Genomic DNA, 12,397 nt, shown 5'->3' on the forward strand with positions numbered 1-12,397 from the left:
CTCGAACTCCTGAGCTCAAACAATCCGCCCGCCTCCGCCTCCCAGAGTGCTAGGATTACAGGCGTGAGCCACCACGCCCAACACCATTTATTTTAAAAGTTCATCCTTATTTCTACTGATTTTGAATGCCACCTTGATCACATAATAATTTTGAAGACTAATTTTAAGCCCTAGCAATTTATTTTAACTTTTTGGCTGGAAATACATCTAAAATATACAATACTCCTTATAATATCTTCTTTTACATGTTAGAAAATTTAATACATGTTTATTTACTAAAGAAAATATAGATGAACAAAACTTGGAAAATGAAATGACCGTAATTCTATCATTTACCAATGATAACATTTTTTGTATGTGTGATAAACACACACACACACACACACACACACACACACACACACACACACACATACATAGTAAGGTAAAGGCTAAGCAGCTATAACAAAGAGACCCAACCATGTCGTAACTAACAGTATAATGGCTTATAGAACATAGAACTGTGTTTCTGTTTCATGTACCAGCTCTGAAACAAGCAGTCTAGGTTGGAGAGGGAGGTCTCTTCTCCATGGTATTATTCTTGTTTCTTCTTTTCTTTTCTTTTTAAGTATGTTACCTTTAATTTATATACAGTAAAATTCACCATTTTCAGGTGACCAATTCTATGAGTTTTGAGAAACATATGTAATTGTACCACTACTACCACAATCAGATACTTCCACCACCCCCATTACAGTACTTCTCTCATACTCCTTTGTGATCAGTGCCTCCTCCCTACCCTCCACCACCCAGCCCCTGCAAACCAGTGATCTGATTTCTATGCCTATGGTTTTGCCTTTTCATGAGGTCATTCTTGGCCTACTTTCTCTCTTTCTTGTCTCTTCCCAGTGCTTTATGGATCTTTATCCACTTGGTCAAAGCTGGATCATGGATATATATCATGGCTACACTTTAAGAAGGGGGAAAGAGCGCTAAGTATGAATTGCGATGTTTTCAGGCCTAGAAGTGGGCCACATCTGCTCATTTTCTATTAGTGAGAATGTAGCTACCTGCGCACCTAGCTGGGAGATATACTCTGTTTCTGTTGAAGAGAGGGAGAGTGGACTAATCTAGCAGTTGCCTTTGCAGCCTGGCCACCCATATGTCCATAGCCATCTTTTGCCTACACCGAGAACACGGCCTCTCCCCAAGGGAGACAACCTAAACCCCGTTCAGTTACGACATCCAACTCAAAGACTAGGATTTCTGGATGATAGAAAGTCTTCTCCAACAGGCTCTGAGGGGGCTATGCATGGTCTGGTGACTTCTAAACTAAAGCTCAGACTATTCACATCTCTCCTTTCCATCTCCCCAGGATTATGGTTTCTTTTAAAACTCATGGTGCTTCTATTCGGTGTGCTGGGGACCACATCCAAGTTCCATTTCTAGAGACAGTTCTGGCTGATTTCTGACTTCCCACTAGGCTCATGCTGTCTTGCTCATTTTCAAAGCAACAATTTTGGGGCCAACTGAAACAGTAGATGTAGGAAGCACAACAGTAAACCTGGTCTGTACCACAGTGCTGAGCCTCTTCCTCTAGCTTCATAGGACACATTTAAGGAAGGCTCTGAGCACTCACGAGCTCATTTCCTACTCTTTGAGGTAACAGCAGTAGTTGGTTTTCCCAACCCTGAGAGGCCTCAATTTTCTAGACTTTTTCTATTCCCTTCCATCTCTGCTCACAAACTGGCTAGTTTTTGCATGAGCTCATCCCTTTCTTGTAATGGCTTGCTGAAAGTGAAATTATGTATAAGCATTTATTTCTTTAAAAGACTACTATATATGTACATTATCTCTAAATATATTTAATTATATTATTACAGTTATTTTAATAGAAAACTGTTAAGAAATTTCCTACCACCTAATTTTCAGGATAGAATTGGGTAGGTGTAAATAAACTCCTTAAAAAGCAGACCTATGAATTCAAACACATAAAGGAATGTCATTAATAGCACACAAAGCAGCCTTGCCAGCGCTGTTGCTGTGGGCAGAGAAGTGTAGGGTTTTGGCAGGGCAGTATAGATGCGTTAGAGAGTTGGGTGAGGACAGAGAGGACCCAGCACTCAGCAAGTCTTTTTGTTTAGAGATTATTATTAGAATAGATCAGTAAAATAGATCAGATGAGATACTATGACAGGGAGAATGCAAATGTTTATAATCTATAGTCAGAAAAGGCTAATTTATAGCTTTTAGAGGAAGATGATTATTTAAGCACAGTTATGAATTTGAATCATTGAAGGAATATAAAAATATAAACCAGAAAAAAATTAGAGTAGATAACTTAAGGACTCCATTTAAGAACTCAGATAAAACCAACTTAAAGAATGAAGGACAAAATGAATGCATTTGGAAGCATATAAACAGTAGGTATATTAATAAATATAAAAGTTGTCTGTTTGAAAAGGCTAATTAAATGTACATCAAGTATTGTAAAAAAGAAAAAACAAAACCACCATATTAAGGATGAGAAAGGGGATAGAAACACAAATGCTCAGTTAAAAATAAAAGAATACTGTTTATAGGTTTACAGTAATAGCTCAACGAAGATATAGAAAACTACACGTTTCCAAAATAGTTTAAAGAGTAACTAGAGAACTTAAATGGAACAGTAACTGAGAAAGAAACAGGGAAAGCGTACAAACAATTATCTCCCCCCAAATGTTCTGGTGCTAGACAGTTTTATAGGTAAATTCTTTCAAACTTTCCAGGAAAAATAATTTCCATCTTATATAAACGGTTTCAGAATACAGAAAAGAGGGAAAGCTTCCCGTTTCACTTTTATGAAGTTAAAACAACTCTAATATCAAAACTCAACAAAGGTGACATATACACACAAATCGTAGGCCAGCCTCCTTATGAAGACAGTTACCCTAAGAAGAAAAGTCCTGAATAAAACTCTAGCAAAACGAATCTAGTTTTCTATTATAAGAATAAAGCATTGTGCCCAAGCCAAATTAATCTCAAGAATGCAAAGAAAGTTTAATATTAGGAAATACATTAGCATAACTTATCTCATTAATAAATGGAGAAAAACTTTATGATCACCTTAATAGATACTAAAAAGGCATATAATAGAACTCTTTGTTTTTCTTAGTTGTTTTTGTTTTCTTTTTAAAAAGCAACTCTTCAGAAACTAAGAATTAAAGGGTACTTCATTATCATGCTAAATAATAATTATCACAAACTAAATGCTACTATTTTGCTTATGGTAAAAAGTTAAAAGATCAGATCAGGGACAAAATAAGAATGTCCCCTGTTACCACTAATATATGTCATTAATTTGGAAGACCTTCCCTCCATAGTAGGCAAAACAAGTAAAAGAGGAGAAATCAAAATTATCATCATATTTACAAATACTTAAAATTGTCTACCAAGAAAATTAACTGAAAAACAAAGTTCTTGGCCAAATATTAATATAAAATAAATGTACAAAAACTGATTTCTCATATAGCACTCGTAACCAGTTAGAAAATGTCACAGAAAACAGATTGCATTAACAATAGCTACAAAAACTCAACAAGAAATAGGATTTATGAAGAAAACTATAAAACATGACTAAGGTTCAAAACCCAACTCATACTAGCTCAAGCAAAATATAGGCAGGGAGGTAATTTATCATAATTGAAATTAGGGGAGGTCACAATTCAAAGGAAGAACTGCCAGAATCAGGTCAGCTCAAGATTAGAACACAATTCCCAAAGCTCCCAGGACTCCTTGCATTAGGTTTGCAAGATATGGTTGTTGAGAATGTGCACTGAACAACTCTAAACTTAAGGTACTGCCATTCATTGCCATGGTAATAGTCATCATAGATTTATATATTTAGGGTAACAGTTTTATGACATGTGAAGAGTGCTTCTTTCTAATTCACACAAAAACACCATTTGGGTTAGTGGTAGGGCCACATTCCATCTCTCCTTCATCTCTGCTTTGGCTTCACTCTTTCCTGCAACAGATTGGATTTCTCCTTGTGGTTGAGAACATGACCACTCACATCCCCATGTTCAAGTTTCCTCCAAGTTAATATATGCATTTCACACACTCCAATTCAGAATTCCAAAGAGAGTTTGGGGGCTACTTGGAATAGCTAGGAAAATTCTGCCCAGTGAAAAGGAACCACCTTAATTTCTATATTTTCATCTCGGTATTATTTTATCATCCATCCTAGGCTTAAAATATGATCCTTTTCACCTCCAATGTTGACAACTAATTTTTTTTTTTTTTTGAGACGAAGTCTCACTCTTTTGCCCGGGCTAGAGTGAGTGCCGTGGCGTCAGCCTAGCTCACAGCAACCTCACACTCCTGGGCTCAAGCAATCCTTCTGCCTCAGCCTCCTGAGTAGCTGGGACTGCAGGCGTACGCCACCATGCCCAGCTAGTTTTTTTTTTTTTTCTGTATATTTTTAGTTGTCCGATTAATTTCTTTCTATTTTTAGTAGAGATGGGGTCTCGCTCTTGCTCAGGCTGGTTTCGAACTCCTGAGCTCAAACAATCCGCCCGCCTCGGCCTCCCAGAGTGCTAGGATTATAGGCGTGAGCCACTGCGCCCAGCCCGACAACTAATTTTTGAAGCTTTTCTTTCTGAGCAATTTTTATATAATTCAGGGAAGTTTCTGAATTAGGTGTTCAGAGACCTAACACCTGATACTGTTCGTCATTCAAGTTATCTGAAAGCCTGCTCTATACTAGACTGCTGTGAGATTTTAGTGGACATAGAAGACAGACTCCCTTCCCGCCCATTACTTAATGTAATTAGGCTTTTCTACCCAAAGATGGGTATTAGACATTTTAAGTTTGTCCTTCACTCATATGCTTTAGGGAATAAGTTTGTCAAAATGAAAAGAACGTAAAGCCACAAGATATCTGATCTGAATATGTAAGCATGTGAAAGAATGTGGGGGTTGGCTGGTGAAGAGATTGAGCTAATTGCACATTATTGAGGGTACTGGTGGATGACACGGGTCTTCAGTGTACAGATATTTCTGGAATAGTACTAAGTACCTGAAGTTGTGTAATGCAAAATTTTCAAAGATGCCAGAGATAATTTAAGCAAGAGAGCATGTACTATGTAACTAGCCAAAGGAGAAATAAAGAGATGGCGAGGAAATGTCAGTTAAAAAAAAGAAGTGTTTGCATGGGGAAGAAATGCTGCTCAGAAAAAGTGGCATTTGCGTTTTTGTTTTGTGTTTGCAAAGGGCACTTTCTTGGGAAAGTTAACTCATGCCTGAAAAGGAGAGAAAATGTGTAATGCATGATAATGCCTTTGTAAATACGTGTCATGTCTAATTTGTTTGGCTTATGGAACAACTGGGAAATTTTCAACTCTGGAAATATGGAAAATAGGTGAGATAAATGTTTATCTTGGGTGATTTATGTTCGTGCCATGCTGAGATTCAAAGATCTCGACTAGATAACCATTTAAATTTCTCTTCGTCTCCAAATGTTGGATGAGTTAGTTGATTGAGACAAACCCAAACTGAAAGCAAAAGAGTTTCCATTGCGTTCGGAGTAACAGAGAACCTGAAGGGGTGCTTCCAGAGAAAGAAGTAACCCTGCTCCACTGACTGGAAGCAGGAAGTGGCATGACCATCATTAAATAGTGTAAAAATTAAGACAGTCCCCTTTTTTCTTCCCAAATCATTGGGATTTTTATAGCTGAAACTCAGTTCCTTGGTCTGCTTTAGAAATGATAAGCAGATTTGGTAAGATTCAGCATTCTCTATAGCATATGTTTGGCATTAATCATGTGACCACATTTGCCCCAGCTGAAGTTGGAGCTCACAAAAGTGTGGAGAACTCTGATGAGATATGAATCTAAGAGAAAAGGTCACCATGCCTGTGCTAAATGCATTTTAGAGAAGGCTCATCCTGGTCACCAGTGCCATCTGAAGTCCAAGAGCAGATGTGAACCCAAGATGGCCCTCAGACTGTGAACCGCCTGGGCCTGAGGGAAATAACTGTCTTCATCTAATGGAGAGCAAATGGAAGTGAGAGAGAGCTCACAAAACACCCACAAGAGAAAAACCAGGTGGCAAGGTTAGCACATCTGGCTAATTGGTCACAGACTGTAAATTCCCCTCAAGCATCTTGTTTTTAAGCCACATCTGCTCTTGCTTCTTAGAAGAACCTGGATCTTCTGAGGAGTTGCAGAGGAATGTTTGCAAGGATGGTTACCACTCAGGTTTTTCAGTCTTTAAAGGGGAACACAAAAGTCTGTCTGCTCACACAGAGTTACTTGGAAGAGGGAGAGACAAAGTTGGAGCAGACCAGCAGGAGGAAGATACTGGAAGGGCATTTAGGAAAACCCGGACTAGTTTCCCCAGCAGCCTTTCCATTACCAGCAACTCTCCTGTACCTGCGGATGCCAGGGCTGGCCCAGGGCAAAAGTACAGAGGTCACAAAATTACCCTCACCAACTCACGTGCCTGCACACACTCAACGTCACGCTGCCTTCAGTCACGGGCACTTTAGCTGTCCATCCTCTGTACTTAAGAGTTCGTTCATGCTCAGATAGTGGAGACACAACGTGTTTTACTAGCCAGTGACATTTCCATTTTAAATGGAACAGTGGAAAAAGATGACCACGACACAGACAGGACATAGGAATCCACCAGCAGTGGAATTTTGGGCACCCTGAGGCTGTGCCAGGAAGACACTTGGAAACAGAAAGGACCTCATTTTACTCAAGTCATCCCCATTTAGGTGACCACTTGGTCTGGCCTTATTAGGTGCATGGAGTTGGCTTTGTTTATAGGAACACCGTTGAAGATACAGTGGAGTGCTTCTGACTGCATCGCTGGCTGACAGACATTTGTTGAGTACCTGCTGTTACCTAGCCCTGGAGCTGTGACCTCTACTCAGCTTGTATGAGAAGTCACAGATGCTGAAATTAAGTTGTGTTCTCTCTCTCTCTCTCTCTCTCTCTGTCTCTCCAACCAAATCTATTCTCTTGCCTCCTTTAACCCTACTTATAACTCTAAGCCTCCTTGGCATTTTAAGTAGATGAAGCATCACTCCACGAAGTGGGAGTGGCAGGAAGGCTGGCAGTGATGAGATTCTGATACTTAGTTATAAAGGTGAGTTTCTATATTTACTAAATTGCTGGAAGCAAGATTCACTTTTTTTTTTCTTTTTGGCAAAATCTGGGCATATACTACCAGGGTATATTCAGAATGGTGTAAGGTTTGAACATCTGGGAATCAAGTTTAGAACTGCAATTAAATGAGGTAACATAAGTGAATGAGAGCTGACATTTATGGAGGTTCACTGTGCATCGGGCACTGTGCTGAATGCTCCAGAAACATCATGTCATTTAGCCCTCACACCTACCCTATGTGACAGATGCTGGTGTTATTCCCATTTAGAAGATAAGGCAACTAGTAAATTAATTGAGCTCTTCCCTTAACAACCTATGTACTTTTCTGTGTATGTGTTATGCCTCAGTAAAATTTATGTTAAAAAAAAAAAAAAAAGATGAGGCTACCGAAGCCCAGAGAAGCTTAGTAACTTGTCTGAAGTCACCCAGCTGGTATTAGCAGATGCAGGATTAATCCACCTGTTTGCCTCACTTTGGACCCTACAGAGCCCCTACTCCGTACAGCCATTCTTTACACTTAACTATAAATTAAAGTCATGCCCATGGTAAGCAGTTCATACAAAAAACTGGTATTCGTATTCGTTTACACAGCTAATCCTTCATTTTGTCATTTCGTCATTATCTAGAAATGTCCTTGGGTATTTTTTCAGGCTTCTCTTTTTAACAATTTATTTTCCTTTTCCCCTCCCAACCATTTACTTCTTGGTTGTTGAATAAGTGAGTGAATAAATCATGTCATAACATTTATACTAATGCACATTTTTAAGACAATGTCCTCGGTTTGTTCATTTCTTCAGTTAGTCCATAAACAATTATTAAATGCCTGCTGCATGCTAGGGACTAGGACTATAAAGCTGAATAAGGTAGCCTCTTCTTTCAGGGGGCTCAGAGTCTAATGGGGGCAGACAGACTTGTCTAAAAAATATTAAGTCAGTAGAGTGTTATGAGTTCTAAGATAAGCTCTCTTCATGTAGAGTGGAGGCATCAAGAAAGAAGTGGCTAGGGCGAATGAGAAGGACCTCAGAGAAGAGGCGACTCTGGGTTTTGAACAATGAATAAGTTTTAGCTGAGGTCCAGGGATGCGGCAAGGCCAAGGCTCACTGCATTAGTCTGCTTGGGCTGCTGTAACAAAATACCAGACTGGATGGCTTAAACAACAGACATTTATGCTCTCACAGTTCTGGAGATTGGAAGTCCAAGGTCAGGGTGCCAGAGGGTTGGTTGCTGGTGAGGCCTCTCTCCTTGGGTTGCACATGGCCACAGCCTTCCTGTGTCCTCACATGGTCTCTCCTGTGTTTGTGTGTGCAGAGAGAGAAAGGGAGCCCTCTGGGGTCTCTTCCTTTTCTTATCATGACAACAGTCCTGGTGGGTTAGCACCCCATCCTATGACCTCATTTTAACCTTCATTGCCTCCTTAAAGACCCTATTTCCAAATACAGTCACATTGGGAATTAGGGACTCAACAGATGAATTTAGTCCACGACACTCACCAACATCAGGGTTTCCCTGGGCCCCAGTTCCTCCTGCTGCCTCATCACTGAGGCATCCTGTGTCCCCTTGCACATGTCTTCTTAAGAGTCCTTTGCCATGCATCTCCCTGTCCCAGGAAGTCTTCAAGTAGCAATTCAATGATTCTGATCTGCTCCTTGATGGAGTATAAGACTGCCAAAACGCTTGTCTGTAAAACCCCCGGCTTCAAATGCTCCACCACTACTCAGAGGTGATCATGAGGGAGAAGCAGCAGTTGCCTTCCACGCAGGACTCTTCTCTTTCAGCGATTCTATTCTATTTCTGGCCCTCCTGAGCCATTAGGGCCCAGCATAGGGTTTCGCACATAGGAAAGGCTCAGAAAATGGGAGTTCTCTTCCCCTTTCTCCTTTAGCACCATGAGGCCTTCCAGCCAGAGTTCTTATTTCTCCTTTCTCGTGTGTTGCTGCCACCCTCACTGGTAGTTCTCTGCTGACCGTGGGGCCAAATCAGCAAGATGTGGCAAACAGTGCTGCAGTAGATGTCTGAAGGTGCAAACCCTAGTCCACCTGTGGGCTGGGTCATGGAATCGTCATCACTTGCTTCTGTAAGGTGGAGAAAAAAGACTGACAACTACAAATTGTGACCAATTAAAAAAGCTAAACAAACACAACATCCTAGGGTGACTACAAAGCTCAACATGGGTAACATGTATAGAAAGATTCTTTGCAAAGTACAAAGTGCAGTATTCACTTCAAAGTTAATTATAATTTATAGTGATAGTATATTTTTATAATTTATTTTCTGGGTAGATCATTCGACCGTCTCACGTCTCCTATCTTACTGTCCTCACATACCCAAAGGACCTTAATCAGGTCTTTGAGAACTCTCTGAAGTTGCCCGTAATGAAATGGAGAGAAGGATAGCCATCCTTCTCCCGTGCCCAAGTTACACACTCTCATTTTAGAAAAATAGTCCCTAAAAAGTCTTCTGTGGAGCCTGATTAGAGGTGGGGAGCAACTTCCCTGGAAGCCGTGTCACGCAGTGAGGGCCCACAGCCTGCCGCGGGGCTAGGGTCCAGCTCCGTTACTCACCTGGAGCGTCCCTTTATTCTGTTTCCTTGCCTGGAAACCAGGGGTGTCAATGGTATCTAACGTTAGGACAGTTGTGAGGAGTAAATGAGTTACAGCATGTATAACCCTCAGAGCAGTGCTTGGCGTGTAGTCAGTGCTCAGTATTAGTTGTTATTGTTTTTCTTTATCTGCCTCATAGACATGGAGGTCTGTGGCTACTATCTTCCAATGGTTATGTAGTGATTCTGCCCAATTCAATAATGTTGGTGAATTGAATTTAAATTTGCTCAACCAACCAGTACCCATGATGAAAGCTATCAGACATTCCCTGTTTGTTCCATTTTCTGCCAGGTTACTTTAATCTGTCTTGAAAACAGTCTCCACAGTCTGCTTGCTGGCCAGGTGTAAGACTGTGTCTTTGGGGAAAGGGTGGAGGTCACGACGTTTGAATATCTACTGGCATCTGAGGATTTGGGGCACAGGAACCGGGGAGCAAATTCTGAGAAAGACCCCGAGGACCGTCAGTGAAGGGAAGGCTTGTTGGCTCAACGGGAAATTCTGCTGCTTCCAGACCAGCTTGGTTAAGCAAGATGATTCTGCAAGCCCTAGTGAGCTGGAGCCAGGACGGAGAGCTGCTGCCGAAGGGGTTCGGTGCCAAAGGTATGAAGGGGGGTTCTTTTTAGTTGGAGGTGGGAAGAGGAAGTTTCTTCCTGTATGCCTCAGAATAAAGCATGCTGGAGATTAGCTGTTAGCAGGTAGCTAGAGAAATGTGTGAGTGCCTTCTCTTGATTTTGTCTGCTATAAGGTTGTCTTTCCGAAGTCTGTATTGTGTTACAAAAGAGACAAGTTTAATAAACAGATTCTATTTTTGTTCCGAGCTGTGGCTTGGAAGAGCATTCTTAATCTGTGAACCAGGAACCCACTTGGTTCCGTGTGCCTGTCACTCCCTCTTCCACCACACGGTGGTGACACACCTAAGCTGCAGGGGGAGGTCTCAGGCCAGCAAATACTGAAGCCCCGAATTGAGATTGTGTCTCTGACTTTTAAGGTGCCTTCACTCTACCCTTATATGATTCATATGTTTAGTGTCCATTTGTTTGTCTGATGTTCTTCTTTATGTAAAAAAATTGCCCAGTGGGCAGGGACACCATCCAGCCACCTCTGGGCCACTTCTGTGCCTCCCAGACCCACAATGCCTCTGCCCCCACTCTAATGTCTCGTTCCTGAATTCTATTTCTGCTCTGGTTAGCTGGCAATGCCACATCCAACACTCAGGAACACAAAGACATATGAGAAAAACAATCCCAGTTCTCCTTAGTTCAACTAAGGCAAGGCTGGAGGATTTCAAAAAGAACTTTTCCTTGGAAACAACAGCAAAATATACACAAAAGCGTAAATAAATGAATAAGTTCACAGAGGTTACCCTGCAGACCAAGACTTAAGGATAAAATAGCAAGCAGTGAAAACTGGCCAGCAAAGCTTGCAGACCGTCCAAAGCCCTCCTTCTTCCCCAACCTCAGTCTCTGAGAATCTTGTAGAGCAAAGTGTAACAAAGATAGCCCAAATTCTATCTCAAGATAGGTTTTATTTATAACTTGTAACCTATGTATTCCAAAGAGGACATGGGGTAGCTTACAATAAAAGATATTTATTTTTATTTTTTAATTATATATATATATATATATATATAATTTCAAAGCTGTTAAAGAAGAAATAGGAAATGTTTAAATGTAGAGGAGAATATAAATAGAATATATCAAATCCCTAAACTAATACCATGTTTGAACATTAAATTTAGCACCGAGAATAGAATCCTAGAAAAACAGCACAAAAAGGGAAATATGATACGTCACTCAATGATAATACTTTCTCAAGAAAGGCAAGCTTTTTCCTGGTATTGAATATTTACCTCAGTAATTGAAGCATAGAACTCTACAGTGATTGTATAGAATGCAGACAGACTCATTTGGTTGATAGTAATGTTTGTTTGAGTTGATACCACGTTTAGGTCTGATGGAATCCTCATTCCTTCCCAGAATTTGTTTCCATGTTCACCATGGCTGTGCAGCACTCCTTTTTTGAAGCTGACCTTAGATAAAGTGAGGAAACCCCCCAAGGGACATCCTCTTCAGCAGAGGACTCTAGACGGGAATGAGCCTCCCAGGGAATAGAGTTATCCCAGCCTAGTGAGAAGGATGTGTGCTCTGGACTGCTTAGCAGTGTCTGCTGTTCCCATTTCTCCGTTTCCAAACAGAAGCTTGCATTCATTCATTCATTCATTTATGAGAAGTGTTAAATATTCTTGATTTGATATTACACATAAACCACACTAAAATGCCTTTCAATAAATAAAAGGCAGCATTTTAGTAGACACAGGGAAATTAGATTGGCATAGCAAATACCAAAAACGTAAAGTAAACATTGCTACCTTATCTCCAGCTCTCGCCTTTAACAGGCTAATAAACACATGTTAAGATACCAGTGAGTCTTGCTTGGTTCCAAGACAGTGAAGGGATTTCCTTAGTATTTAAATATATTGATGTAACCAATTATATAAATCTAAATATAAAACCAATCTTCAACAGGTTTTGAGATGGCAATTTACCATCTTTGTGAAAAGTCGAACATTACTCATTTATCCAATCATATCTTTAGAAGGGGAAAACAGTGATAGCATTTACTGAATTGGAATTACTATCAAAATTCAAAAAACTGAATTAACCA

At 40.4% G+C, this 12,397-nt stretch overlaps 1 protein-coding gene across 1 annotated transcript in view; it reads left to right on the top strand.

Moving 5' to 3' along the window:
- Nucleotides 1-12,397, top strand: part of STX8 (syntaxin 8) — a 261,397-nt gene that overhangs the window by 215,878 nt on the left and 33,122 nt on the right. The gene's annotated exons all lie outside the window — the stretch shown is intronic.

The sequence above is a fragment of the Propithecus coquereli genome, unplaced genomic scaffold (assembly GCF_000956105.1).
Source record: "Propithecus coquereli isolate 6110/MARCELLA unplaced genomic scaffold, Pcoq_1.0 Scaffold482, whole genome shotgun sequence".
In the NCBI taxonomy this organism is placed as follows: Eukaryota; Metazoa; Chordata; class Mammalia; order Primates; family Indriidae; genus Propithecus; species Propithecus coquereli.